The 13,969-nt window shown below is 37.8% G+C and overlaps 1 long non-coding RNA gene across 1 annotated transcript; it reads right to left on the reverse strand.

Moving 5' to 3' along the window:
• Positions 1–1,740: 1,740 nt before the first annotated feature.
• On the reverse strand, positions 1,741–11,228 carry LOC118995260 (uncharacterized). The gene is made up of 4 exons (XR_005068235.1): positions 11,217–11,228; positions 8,165–8,171; positions 1,908–1,910; positions 1,741–1,832 (listed from the first exon to the last, which is right to left on the reverse strand). It is a non-coding gene; the product is annotated as an uncharacterized LOC118995260 (long non-coding RNA).
• Positions 11,229–13,969: the final 2,741 nt, after the last annotated feature.

The following is a 13,969-nucleotide window of genomic DNA, read 5'->3' on the forward strand; positions in this document are numbered from 1 at the left end:
ATTGTTTTGGCAGCTTTGCCTTGTAGTCTGCATGATGTCTGTTGAAAAATTATTCTCTTTGCGACAATGTAGTTTGCAGCCTTTTGCAGCCTGGTTCAAAGTCAAAGACAGAAAAGCAAGAGATATAAGAAGTAGGTGTCATGCCAATTCTAACCTGATTTCCACAAGGTCTTAGAAGCCTCAACTTTAACCATCAATAAGGAGCTATAAATATAGGACATAGTCATTTTGGGGGAAAAATCACTCTACCATCACGAAGCACTGGTTGCTAGTCTATAAAATAGTAGCTGCATCATAAAATCAATGAGTGTTAAAAAGAAAATCAATTTAAAGAACTTAATCAGTTTCAGGCATATAAAAATAATAAATGTTAGTTACTATTAATATATTTTGAGCTTTCTGGAAATACAAATTTCAAACTTCTTGGATCTAACAGAATGTAAAGTAACCCTCCACCCCCCATTTTCAGCAGTGAGTCCATCTTGTGTTTCTTCTTAGATTTGAAAGCTGGGGTTCATTTTGCACTTAGAATGCTTGATGAGCTAGGAAATATTAATAAAGCTGCTTCTTATTCACCTACTCGATGTCAAAATGTAACAGACTGATTAAAGAGAAAGAAGACATGAACAAAATGACAAAATACACATTAAATTTTAATCACTACAAGTTCATCTAAGACATGGAGCCGATATGCTAAAGAGAAATTATATTTAGGTGAGAGAGATGGAGTGTTGTTTATAAGGCTGGTTGAGTTCATGCAGTTAGTGGAAAGACAGTGGCATGATTAGGGCATGAAGAGTACAAATATATTTCTATTTAACACAATCCTTTAGACTCTTTAAGTCCCAAATAAAGCTGGATGGTGTTTTGGGTATTAATGCATTTGGAATAAAAATGAATATGAAATTTAAAGAAATCTCACTGGGGCGAAATCCACATAATGTAAATGAAGACAGGTCCCTGTAAAGTCTCTGGGGGAGGAGATACCTGAAATAACCCCTGTGTGTCAGACAAAAGCAGTGAGATGAATTTCAAGTGACAAAACGTTTATTTCACAATGCTAGGCTATTGATTAGTGTGAAATAGTACACTTTTTTACCGCGTCATTTAATTTATTCCTCCAAAGAAACTGACACGTTTGTCAGAATGAGCCATAAAGCTTTCTTTAAATTGTCTACCTAAAAGAACACAAATGCCTCCACATAAAATTTAATGGAATCCACAATCTAAACACAAACCGCTTTACTTCTCTTGTTTATAAACCCAATAATTAATTTACGTGGAGTACCCACTATTCTCAAGCCCACCTTTTCTAAGAGGAAATGGTGAGAAAGAAGAGGAGCATGCTAGAAAAGCCCATCCCTGTTATTTTTGTTTGTTTGTTTGTTTTAAATCGAAGTGTATATAGCATTCAAGGCTCAATTCCAATATTATCTCACTCACAATTTTTTTCTATTGATGTCCTTTCATCTTTCAGGAAAAGGGAGTGAGTATTCCCCCTTCTTTTTTGTCCAAGTAGATGACAATTTATCTACACTATCATTTGGAACGTATTGCTTTCCACTCTGTGGAGTAGTTAACAGATATTCCTCACTAATCCTTAAAATAATATGCTCTTGAAGAACAGGGTACCTTGTTCTTTTTTCAGTGTATAAGCCACAGTACTCTACTGACCACCTTATTAACAGCCATCCATTTACATATTCATTTAATAACTTTCCTTAAGGTAATTTTTTAAGAAATTTTTATTGAATTTATTGGGGTGACATTGGTTAATGAATTTATGTAGGTTTCAGGCGTATAATCCTATAATACATCATCTGTATATTGTACTGTGCATTCACAGTACAATATACCCAAGTCAGGTCCCCTTCCATCACCATTTATCCTCCCCTTTACCCTTTTACTATCTCTCCCCAGTCCTCTTTCCCTCTGGTAATCACCATGCTGTTGTCTGTGTCAGGTTTTTTCTTTGTTTAATCCCTTCCCCTTTTTCACCTAACCCCCTAACCCCCCTTCTTTTTGACGGTATTCTCCAAACTCTATTGACATGATATGAATGTTTCAAGGTGTTGTTAATATTAAGTTGAGAGGGAAAGAGAGGGAGGAACCAGAGACAGTGGCGGTTCTTGTCCTAAAGGACTAATGCCAGAGAGTGCTGTCATGCAGTGCTTATCTCCAGGGATACTGGACATAAGCAGATGGTTATGGATGATAAGAACAAAGATTTCACAAGTGATGCTAAGAGAGGAAGCTGGAGGGTTAGCTATATGGCATGAAGCCTTTATATTCTATATAATATGTTCAATATTTGGATTGTATCTTAGAGACTTAACTTTGAATTTTATCTCAGGCATTTGCTGAAGAGTTGGAAATTTCAAGCTTATACTCTCTAATTACGTGAGGAATGGTTTTGAGGAGTCTGGTAAATGAGGTAGTCCAGTTGGAATGGTGTTGAGGTTAAAGATGTTGTTGAGATTCTTAAATGAGTAATAAATAATGAAGCTGAGTGTGAGGCAGTGCCAAAGGTGATAGAAAGGAGGGAACATATTTGGGAGCTAATTTTTATAAATGCCTGGTGAAGTCTAGTCATTAATTTGATATGGGGAGGATACTAATGAAGAAATTAAGGATGACTCCAAGGTTCCTGGCATAAGCAACTAGGTAGTGACATTAATAAAGGAAATACAGCAGGAGAAATATGCTTGAGAAGAACAAGAATTAGTTTGTTTTAGACCAAAGGAGTTTTGTGTATGTGTGTGTAATGGAGACTGAAGGTCACTGGGATTAAACAGGTCAAGCAACAGTAGAGTTAGGTTCCTAACCGGCTTATTCACAAATTCACTGGTTTAAGTTGACTAACAAGGTGGGAGATGTTGAGTAAGTGAAGTCTATGTACCAATGACAAAAATTCTTGGGAAAAAGTGTGTAAATTACCTGGAGGTAAATCCATGAAAGCAATATGAGGACTTCCTGAAATAAATGACCCTCCAGATAGATCTGCTCAAAATCTGCCACAGTAGCCAAAATTTCTAGCACTGCACGGCTCAGTTAAGAATTGGGTCCCCAGATTTCTGTTGTGTAAATGCAGATACATTATCTAGGAGGGGAAACGAATCACCAACTACCACTTTAATATCAAAGATAGACCCAAATCAAAGAAGCCATGAGGAGAAAAGGAAGGAAACTAATATTTCATCAAGCATCTGTTAACATTATGTCACTTACAATGCACAGATGACTTAGAGATTTTATTGTTTTTTTTTTTTTAGAGATGAAACGATATATTCCAAGTGGCTAAACGACTTGCCCCATGTCATACCAGAGGTGACTTGGCTCCTAAGGTAGTTTTCCTTACAACAGCGTGATAACAGTGAGAATAATGATGGTGTAGACAAACACCTTCTCCCCAGTGCCATCTCCCAAGTATGGTGGTATGTGCATGATATGCCACATTTTATTTAGTCCTGTTAACATTTTTAAGTAGCATTACCTTCATTTAAATACAAGAAAGCTGAGGCTCAGAGGACCCAAGTAATGTCAAGATAGTCACAGAACTAATAAGAGTGGTAAAGCAAAGATTCAAGCCCAGATGCAATGGACTTTCCAGCCCAAGTTCTTAACAATTATCCATACTGCTTCAGTGCCGTATAATTCCCAAAAAAAGACTACTCTTGAGTAGAAAAGCTGATTTTTTTTAAAAAAAAGTTGTGATTTAATGTATTGGTACAATCCTATTATTTAATACACAATTAAGAAATCAGGTATTTTAATGACTGAATCCTTACCAATGCCAGTTCTCATTGTGTCCTCATTGTCCTTCCCTCAAGAAAATTCACATCATATTCAAATCAGAGATAATATCTTATAATGGGATCCCGAGCTTCAACTAGCAGCTCATCTGAAGCTCATTAGGAATGTCTATTTTAATCAGGTGTCTATCTTGCTGCACCAAATGAAAGAACCATGTTATATATTTCTGTGACAACTCAAAGAAGATACAGTTGATTTGCAATTGCATTAAGCGTTTTCATTATGGAATGATTTTCATTCAAAGCCAGAGTTAGATATGCTGAAAAATAATACTTGACTGTGGCTTTTCAGTCAGTAAAATGATGTAGCTGAGGCAAGGTAATATACTGGAAAAAATATAAGAACATGAGAAAATGTGGAATGATGACATTTATAGACTATATCAGGTTAATTATTTGCCAATCAACACAAAGTGAACACATTTAAAGATCAAATGGCTGAATAGAGAGTTAATTAATTCTAAATAGATGAAGTTTGACATCATTTGTTCTTTTCTTTGCAGATAGCTAATAAATAAATAAAATATACCTAGTAGTGTCCTGAATTTAGAATCAGGATTCAGAAAATTAACAGAAACTAAAGGTAGATAGGAAATCCAGGTACGAATCTAAGAACCATAAAGCAATCTCAGTGCATTTAGAATGTATCAAACGGATCGTTGCCAAGTTTCTGTTCTAGGTGTTCATACAAAATGGCTTTATCTTTCCTGCCAACGGGTGAGGGGAATGTTAGTGTTTTTAAGTGTTTAAAGCCTCAAAAATTAACGTTTTTCTTAAGTAATAAGTGTTATATTCTCACTATCAAGTTCTGCCCTTTTTACAAGTTGTACTTTAGACTTTAATTTCATTTCAGTTGGATTATTCTAGTGGAGCCAAAACATTTTAAGTGATGTCAGTTATACTTACTTGGTAAAACCATGCAGATTATGGTGGGGTGGAATTAGGTGGTGTTTACGATTTCTGACTTGATTGTATTTTGAAGTCATAGATCATTGTTTTTTTTCAACAGCATCAGTGATAGCAACATTATTTTGCATAGCACAGACAGTTTTTTTCTTATGTCATGAAGGGAGTGATGACACCTGTCAATTTAAATATGTCATGAAATTGGTGTAGTCACTACGAAAAACAGAATGGAAGTTCCTCAAATAACTAAAAATAGATTTATAACCCATATGACACAGCAATCTCACTTCTAGGTATTTTTGTAAAGGTATCCAAAACACTAATTAAAAAAGATATATGCACCCCTATGTTCATTGCACCATTATTAACAACAGCCACGCCGTGTAAGCAACCTAAGTGTCCCACAACAGGTGAATGGATAAAGAAGATGTGGTACATGTATATGATGGAATTTTACTCAACCATAAAAAGAAAGAAATCTTATATTTGGGACAATGTGGATGAACCTAGAGGATATTACGCTAAGTAAAATAAATCAGACAGAGAAAGATAAATATCATATGAATTCACTTATTGTGGGATATAAAACTGGAAGCAACAGATGACTAAACAAGACAAACAAACAAACAAAAACTCATAGACACAGACAACCAGACATAGTTACCAGAGGGTGGGGGTAATAAAAGGTAAAAGGGGTCAGATATATAGTGATGGGAGGAGATTTAACTTGTTGATAAACACACAATACAATATACAGATGATGTATTATATACAATTGTACACTCGAAGCCTGTATAATTTAATTAACCAAAGCCATACCAATAAATTTAATAATTAAAAAAAGTCCAGCAGATTAATCTTGAAAAAAATTTTAAAACAAAACAGACAAGCAAGCAAAATATGACCAATGACACTCAAATACAGAACAGGCTGACAGGGTCCAGAGGGGAGACGGGAGAGAATCACAGGGGAAAAGGGGATGGACTCACATGAACAAGTATAAAGGACACATGGACAATAACTAAGGTGGGGGGGCAGAGATGGGAGGGAGGTGGGGAGCAATGGGGTGGGCAGGGCTGGGAATATAAGACAGAAAACTGTACTTGAATAAGATAAATAAAAATAAAAATAAAAATAAAAATAAAAATAAAAATAAAATAAATGAACAAACAAAACGGAAACAAACTCGTAGCTACAGAGAACAAAGCGATGGCTGCAACGGAAGGGGAGTTGGGGAGCTGGGTGTCAAGGTGAAGGGGTTGGGAAGCACAGGTTGGCAGTTACAGAATAGTCATGGGGATGTGAGTACAGCACGCAGAATGCAGTCAGTAATATCGTAATAACTGTGTGTGGTGCCACATGGGGACTGGACTCATTGGGGGATCCCTCTGTAAGTTATGCAAATATCTAACCACTATACTGTCCACCTGGAACTAACACAATATTGAATATCAACTGTCAATTAAAAAATTTAAATTTAACTGCATGATGTGTGGTCCATAATAAGGTTAAGACAAATGGGGATTGAACTCCAGAAGCATAGAATTGAAAATGTACCTACACTGAACTGGAAAGACCTATTTAGAAGTAAGTGCTGCAAGGCTGTTTAATTGGCCACTAGCTGTGCTAGATTGCTATTGCTGCTGTAACAAATTACCAAAAGTTTTGAGGCTTTAAACAACACCCATTTGTTATTATTTTACAGTTTCCATAGGTGAAAAATCTGGCACAGTGTGTCTTTTTTTTTTTAAATATTTTATTTATTTATCTTTAGAGGGGAAGGGAAGGAGAGAGGGAGAGAAATATCAATGTATGGTTGCCTCTGCCGAGGACACACAATGTATCGAGGACACACAATGTATCGTGTGTCCCCTGCCGGGAACTGGCCTGCAACCCAGGCATGTGCCCTGACTGGGAATCGAACCGCGATCCTCTGATTCTCAGGCCCATGCTCAATCCACTGAGCTACACCAGCCAGGGCTGACACAGTGTGTCTTAGCTGGTTTCCAGCTTGGTCTCACAAGGCCATAATCAAGGTTTCAGCCAAGCAGCATTCTTTTCTGGAGGGTCTAGGGAAGAATGCTCTCCCAAGTTCATTCCATTCCTTGTAATTAGAGTGCGAAGGTCCCTGGCCCCTTGTTAGTTTTTGGTGGAGTTTGTTGTCAGTTTGCAGAGGTTTCCTGCGTTTCTTTGCTCTCCATCCCCTTCATCTTCAAACTGATGATGACGGGTCAAGTCCTCACACTTCAAACCTCTCTGACTCTGCACATTGCTCTGTTGCTTTCTTCTACTACAGCATTTGTCTGACTCACTCTTGTGCCTTCTTCTATACCCTTAAGGGCTCATATAATCTACATTTATTTCTCTATTTTTATACTTAGCTGATTAGTAACCTCAGATTGCATCAAGTTCCCGGCACAGCAGTACCTAAATCATTTTTGATTGAATAACCAGGAACAGGTATCTTGGGGGCACATCTTTTGAATTCTACCTAAGCCATTTCAGTTGTATTAAGTCAACAGAGGCAAGGTATAAGGAAATCTTTTTAAAAAACCCAATTTTCAAAGAAAAACGTACTTTTGTATTCTATAACTATTGAGACTAAACAAATCAGTTCAAAAACTTAAAATATGTTCTTCCCATTCTTAACATTTTATTCTAAAATTAATTATTTGGTGGTATATACACTTTTACTTTATTTGACTAATATTTCCACACCTGGTTAAAGAAATTAGTCATTTTGAAATATCACATATTTAATCATGTGCTTTGATCAGCCTAAATGGTAAGTTAAAATGGTCCCCAACCATTGGAACTTTAAGCCGTATATAACACTATAGTATTACTAAATAAAAATTGAATCAATTCTATAGGCAGAAAATAAAAAGTAGAAAAAAGAAAAAAAGTAAGGAGCAGATGCTTATTCTGTCACTGATAGGTGATGCCCAGTTGTTTTTATCAAGTGTACGTTGAACCCTCCATAAAATATCACCTTTTTGCCAGACTTAGTGTCTGCACTTGTAGGGCAGCCTCGTAAGGTTTTCATAACTTGACGATGCCCTGTGTGAATAGCTCCTTGTTTTTTCCCATTTCAGTAAAGAAGTATTTCTTACGTATGTTTCATACTACAAAACAATGTACATTTCTTAGCTTGTAACTGATTTTGTCTACTCCGCAGAAGTGCTTTTTTTCCCCTTCTACATTCTAGCAACTGGCATTCTTCTCTTCACTCACACATCACTGTTGGCAGTGACTGTCACTTGCTTTCCTGTTGCTGTTTTTAATCTCTCCTGCTATCTCTACTTCCTGACAGGTCTGTTCCTGCTGTTATTTTGCTTATCTTCTCTGCATCTCTGTTGCTACCTATTTCTTCCCACCTTAGTAACCATTTCTCCTTTCCTCCAAAGTTCTTACCTGCAAACACTATCCTTAACTGTCTACATTACTTGTTCACTCAATTCACAATGTTGTAATTGAAATATATACCCCCTCTCCACCAAAAACCCCAACACATGTCCCCCTCAAGGATGCTAATGCCATTTAAGTTGCAAACATTTCGGATATTTTTCCATCTCTTCTTTCTGGATCACTTGGCTACATTGTGGATTATCCTTCCATCCCTCAAATGTTGGTATTCCCTCTGATTCTTTCTCTTCTTTCCTTAACTCCTATTCTGACTTCCACAGTTCTTTTTCTCCTAGAGGATGTCATGGACTCTTGGGGTTTCACTGTCCACATCTGAGACGATCTTCCCAAGTTGGTGTTGTCACACTTGAAGTTCCATGTCGACATGACTATCTCTCTGTAGCATAATCCTCCTCTCCTAGGTGGCACTTTTCCAGAAGCAGATGCACAGAGCAGAATGAGGTATGTAAACTGATTTTTAAGCATGAACACATAAAAGGAAGGGAGAGAAAAAAAGGTTTGTGCAGGGAGAAATGTTAGACCAGAGTACAGTCCTGACAGAGCCTCAACTGACCCTGTGGGACACTCAGGAGCAGTTATAGACCATCAGGGGAGTCCTGCCCTGGCTCAGCATGACCAGGTCCTTAGAGTCCTACATGGCTCAGTCACTGGATGTAAGCCACACCGGCAAGAGAGTGGTCCTGGATGTCTCTGCAGCTGAGACAGAACTTGATGGAACCAGAGGCCCGAGGCTGGCTGCTGACAATATTCCCTGAACTGGGCAGCACGTCTTTCCTTGAAGGAGGATCTTGGTGGCACATAACCATGTGTCTTTCTTGAATGTTTCCTGAGTAACTCGAATTCACAAATTCCTGATGTCATCTGATGTTATCACTGACCCTAGGTTGAAATGAATTTAAATCTCCCCAGTTCACTTATTAATTCAACTAAAACTTACTGAACACCTAACCAATGCTAGACCCTGCTCTAGAAACTGAGGATCTTCAGTTCACGATACAGGCAAAGTGCCTGTCCTAATGGAACTTACACTTTACATGAAAATCAAATATACAGTGTCTTAAGAGGTGGCTACCTCTTCTTCCCTGTTCTCATATTTCCATGAATGAACTTAACTTAATGTGACTCTCTCCACAGTGGAGATTTGCTCCTGTTGTCCCTGCACAGCAGAACACAGTGACGCAGCCATCGGTGTGTCCACGAAACACGTCCAAACCATGCTGCCCTGTGAGGTGGGGGGAGGAGAGAACAGAGGACCCCAGTACTGGCTTTACCAGCAACGAAATTGACATTTTGAAATCCACTTTTCGCTTTCCTGTGTTTCCGTTCTCAACCTCATCTCAACGTGGGAAGATAAAAAAATGAGTACTACATTTAAACTCCCTAAAATCCCATCACACACTATGTCAAGTGGAGAAAAGTGCTATGAAGAATGATAAAAGCCAGAGAGAAGGACAGATGTTGATAGGAATAGGCAGTGGCTATTTTGTGTAAGGTTATTAGAAGATGCCTCTTTGAAAAGGTGACATTTTGAGCAGAAACCTTCTTGAAGTGACCTGAATTCACTCATGGACGTTCACACTCTAAATCCCTAGGTGTTCGTTTATCTTGCCTAGACTTTCTCTGTCTTTTGAATTTTGACTTTCACAGTGCTGGCTCATTTTTCACATTCAGCCACTTATTCTCACAAAGACAAAAATTGCTCCGAGCATTGATAAATTCCATTGACTTTACCGAAGATAGATAGGTGTCTCCATATAGGGGTCATATCATATAGCTTTATAATCTTTAGCTGGCTGTCTGTTCCCGTCTTCACTTCCACTCTACTCCAAGTTCTTCTCCCTTGATAAAGCGCGGGAGCTTTCTCTCACCTAAACCTAGAAGCTTAGTGACTGATAGCACCTAAAACAGGGGTACAGCATGGGGCAAGGCTTACCTTCTATCATTCCCACATACAAAATTATTGTGTTCTTCTCATAATAAGACAGTTCTTTCCTAATGAATAATTCTGGCTAATGCTGCTTTCTCCATATCATCTCATAGCAAAATAATAAACAAACAACTGAAATAAAATGATATACTTTCCCAAAGCTATTTCACAAATACACCTCTTAAGTCATAGGTGAGGGGGGCGCTCAGTGCACAAAATTGAATTCTGTAACTTATATGCCCATACCCAACCATCTCAGTTTGCCCAGGACTGAAGAATTTCCTGGGACACAGGAATATCATGGCTAAAACTGGGAGTCTCGGGAAAACCAAAATATATCAGATTTCTTTTGACTGAGTCCCCAAATCTCCTGCTTTGAAGACTGTGAAGAGACTCCTTGAGAACCCATTTAGAGGTACGGTTCCTTAGCTCCGTCCTGAGGCTCAGTCCCGGACAGAGTTGTTGGCCCATTTGCTCCGGGGTAAATGCAGCCCATCAGGCCACCTTCACTTTATTCACATCAGCTAGAGGTCCTGCTGTGTTTGCAGACATCTCTCATATGCCTTGGTTGGGAAATGTAGTTCTCTTTGAGAGGATTTTTAAAAAGACCTAAAAAAACACCCCATAAGCAGAAACCATAATCTACATCTTCTGCCATGTATTCTCTACTTTCAGAAACAGTACTTACTACCACGTTCATAATCTTCCAACAATAGGATAACACACAGTTGAGACATGCCTGTCCTCTTCATCTCGTCCACCTGGTGTTATTTCTTTTTAAGAAGAATGGCTCCCCTCACTGGCTTTTTCTCTTCAACTTCATTTTCTGGATAATTAAGCTAGGAATTTACTATGTTTGAATTTTACAGACTAGAATAGGAAGATTATTATTTCACAGAGGGCTTTGCATTTTGCTCCCCCAAAGAGAAGAGTATTTTTGCCAGCAGGCTTTAATTTCTGTATGACCATAGGCATTCTGGCTATAACCATTCCATGATATGTCAAAATGGTATAAGCGATAACTGACCAGAGCCAAGTTCAGTGGGGGGTAGGGATTCTTAGGGGATGTGGAGGACCCACCTGCTTACCATCCTCTCTGAGGTCTCACTTAACAGTAATATGACCTCAACAGTCCAAGTCTGTACCCATCCCAAGTCTTCAGGTTTGACCTTGTGCTTCTAGCTCCAATTTTGTTCTGGTTTCTGGCTATCACATGTTACTTTCCAAACTCCAGCTTCCTTGCAGAACAAATTTATTTAACACAGACAAATAGAAAGCCATTCTGTGGCTATGGGAATGGTTTGATTTTATAAAAGTTTCTAGAAAAGTTTTGGGATATTTTGCTCCCTGACTATTGCTTCTATATGCAGTGGATTGCCTAACTGTGGTCTACAGCTCCTTGTTATACCGATCCTCTAACTATCTATAGGCTTTCTATACGTGCACAAATCTTTCATCTTTCCCCTTAGAAGAGAATAAGAATTTTTTTAAAGATTTTATTTATTTATCTTTAGAGGGGAAGGGAAGGACAGGAGAGAAATACCAATGTATGGTTGCCTCTGGTGCATCCCCTGTGGGGAACTGGCCTGCAACCCAGGCATGTGCCCTGACTGGGAATCAAACCGCAATCATCTGGTTTGTAGGCCTGTGCTCAATCCACTGAGCTATACCAGCTAGGGCGAGAACAACAATTTATTGAGAGTTTCAACAACTCTCAACATTGGTGGATCAAAATAATATAATAATGATGATGATAACATTAATTATATCTAAAATTTTTTTGAATGCCTTTATCTTCAACTCATGAGGTCAGGGAATTTGTGATACTGTTCTACAATCTGTTATATAAATGTAACGATGCTGAGCATTTTCTTTTTAAATTTTATACTATTTTTAAAAAGAACTATTATCTGAGTATCTGTTATTGTTTAAAGACAAAATCCCACTGTTGGGTTATTCTAAGTGGAGTTTCAGAATAACTAAATTTACCCACACACATACACGCATGTGTACCTATGTATAAACACATTCACACGCACAAAGAACTACCAGCTAACTTAGTGACTAGCTCAACTCTTTGGCCTCCCTTTGGCTATAACCAACTCAGTTCTGGGAACACCTTTTGGCACTGGAGACTCTCCATGTAATATCAAATCTTAATGGAAATAATGGTCTTGAGTTTTTGTAGTTATATAATTGTGTTTCTGTAATGGTGAATGAGTATTAGAAGCAGTGTCTTTGTCCCCCTCTTCAAACATACCATTGTGAAAAGTTATATGTGCAAATCTGTATTATAAATCACATTTGAGTCACAGTTTCTTTTAGGCTTGAAATAGGATTTACAAGGCCTGACAGGCATTTTCTCTTTGTGGAGCAAGTTTTCTTTTCGATATTCTTGAATGAATATAGTATGTCTTCAATCAATGTGAATCCATTCTGGCCTATGTCAGATGAGATGATATTTTCGTTAGTTTTGGTATCAATTAATATGCATTATTTCCAGTTAGTCAGGCATACTTCTTTGTTCTCTTTGCTTTTCCTGTGACTTATTCCCAAGGTGCTTCAGTTTTGAATAAAAACTATATTTTATTTAAAATTTCTGAATTAAAACTTATGAAGAAGAAAATTAAATCTTAATACCACAATCTATCAAAAGGGAATTAAATAAATATAGGTGTTTTTGGTTTCAAGATGCTCATATTTGGGGATATTAGAAATAATAGCAGTAAGATGTGAAACCACCCTCCAATGTCTCAACCCACATCTTATGATGCTGCGTAATGTCTAATCTAGGAAAGTGAAAAAGAGATGGAATTATAGGGAATTTTGTTGCTCTGGGAACTATTTGTCTAATAGTTTAAGTATTATTCTTCTTGCACTTGTTTAATTCTTGTTTCTGTATCATACAGTTTAGCACTTAACTTTTTTATTTCAATCTTCTCCTTAGTTAGGTTACAAGCTTCCTGAGGGCAGAGACTTTATCTACCCACCGCCCCTTTTTTTTCTCCCTCATCACAGCCTTACACAGAGATAAGCACTGAAAAGATGCCTTAAATTCTTGCTCAATTGACTCCATTTTTCAAAGTGACTGATAGTATCCCCCTTGCCCCAATGAATAAACTGAAATTCATTTGGCAGCAACTGAGCATGAGACTCTGATCCAAGTAAAGAGAGCCTGGGAAGTCTAGGGTGAGTCCTTCATCACGAGGGCGTGCAGAATCAGTGTTTTGTAGTAGGCTGAGAATGTCTGAAATTGTACATGCTAAATGAGTGACAAGCAGACCAAATGATAAATGGGGTCATTTTACTATTACATGGGAAACTTTGGTTAGGAACACATCACTCAGAGCCTTTTATTGCCCTGTGCACCCTAAGAAATTGCTCAAAACCATTTCAGCTAAGGGCCTCTATGAGGAATCGATAGTTACACTGTTTGGCGCACTAATGGACCCCTGGTGATGTGCTGCTTTCTGTGTAGTCTTACTAAGCTTTGACTTTCTATGTCAGGTGGTTCTAAGTATCTGCCAACCCAGGCTGACATTCCAAAACAGAGTTTAAACTAATTAAATGCTCAGAAATACTGCTATCAAGAGATATAACAGGTTGAGTATCATGACCTATGATTTGTATAGGAATTTTATAGTGCTGGCCACCTGTCAATTTTATTTCATGGTTAACTACTACCATGAAATGATGTAGGAAGAAAGTTTTTTATTTTCTCTTCCATGGTAAGGTTAAGCCTGTAAATACCAGACTTTCAAACTCCATAAGCCCCCTTTGACCTACTGTTTGAATATATATAAGTTTCTAAGGAAAATTACACATCAATATACTCAAGGTTAAAGATTTATTTCATAGGAACACTAATGTGAAGGTGAAGGAATTTAACCTTTTTTTT

This window comes from Sturnira hondurensis, unplaced genomic scaffold (assembly GCF_014824575.4).
Source record: "Sturnira hondurensis isolate 20B ecotype Veracruz unplaced genomic scaffold, ASM1482457v3 Scaffold0010128, whole genome shotgun sequence".
Taxonomy (NCBI): Eukaryota; Metazoa; Chordata; class Mammalia; order Chiroptera; family Phyllostomidae; genus Sturnira; species Sturnira hondurensis.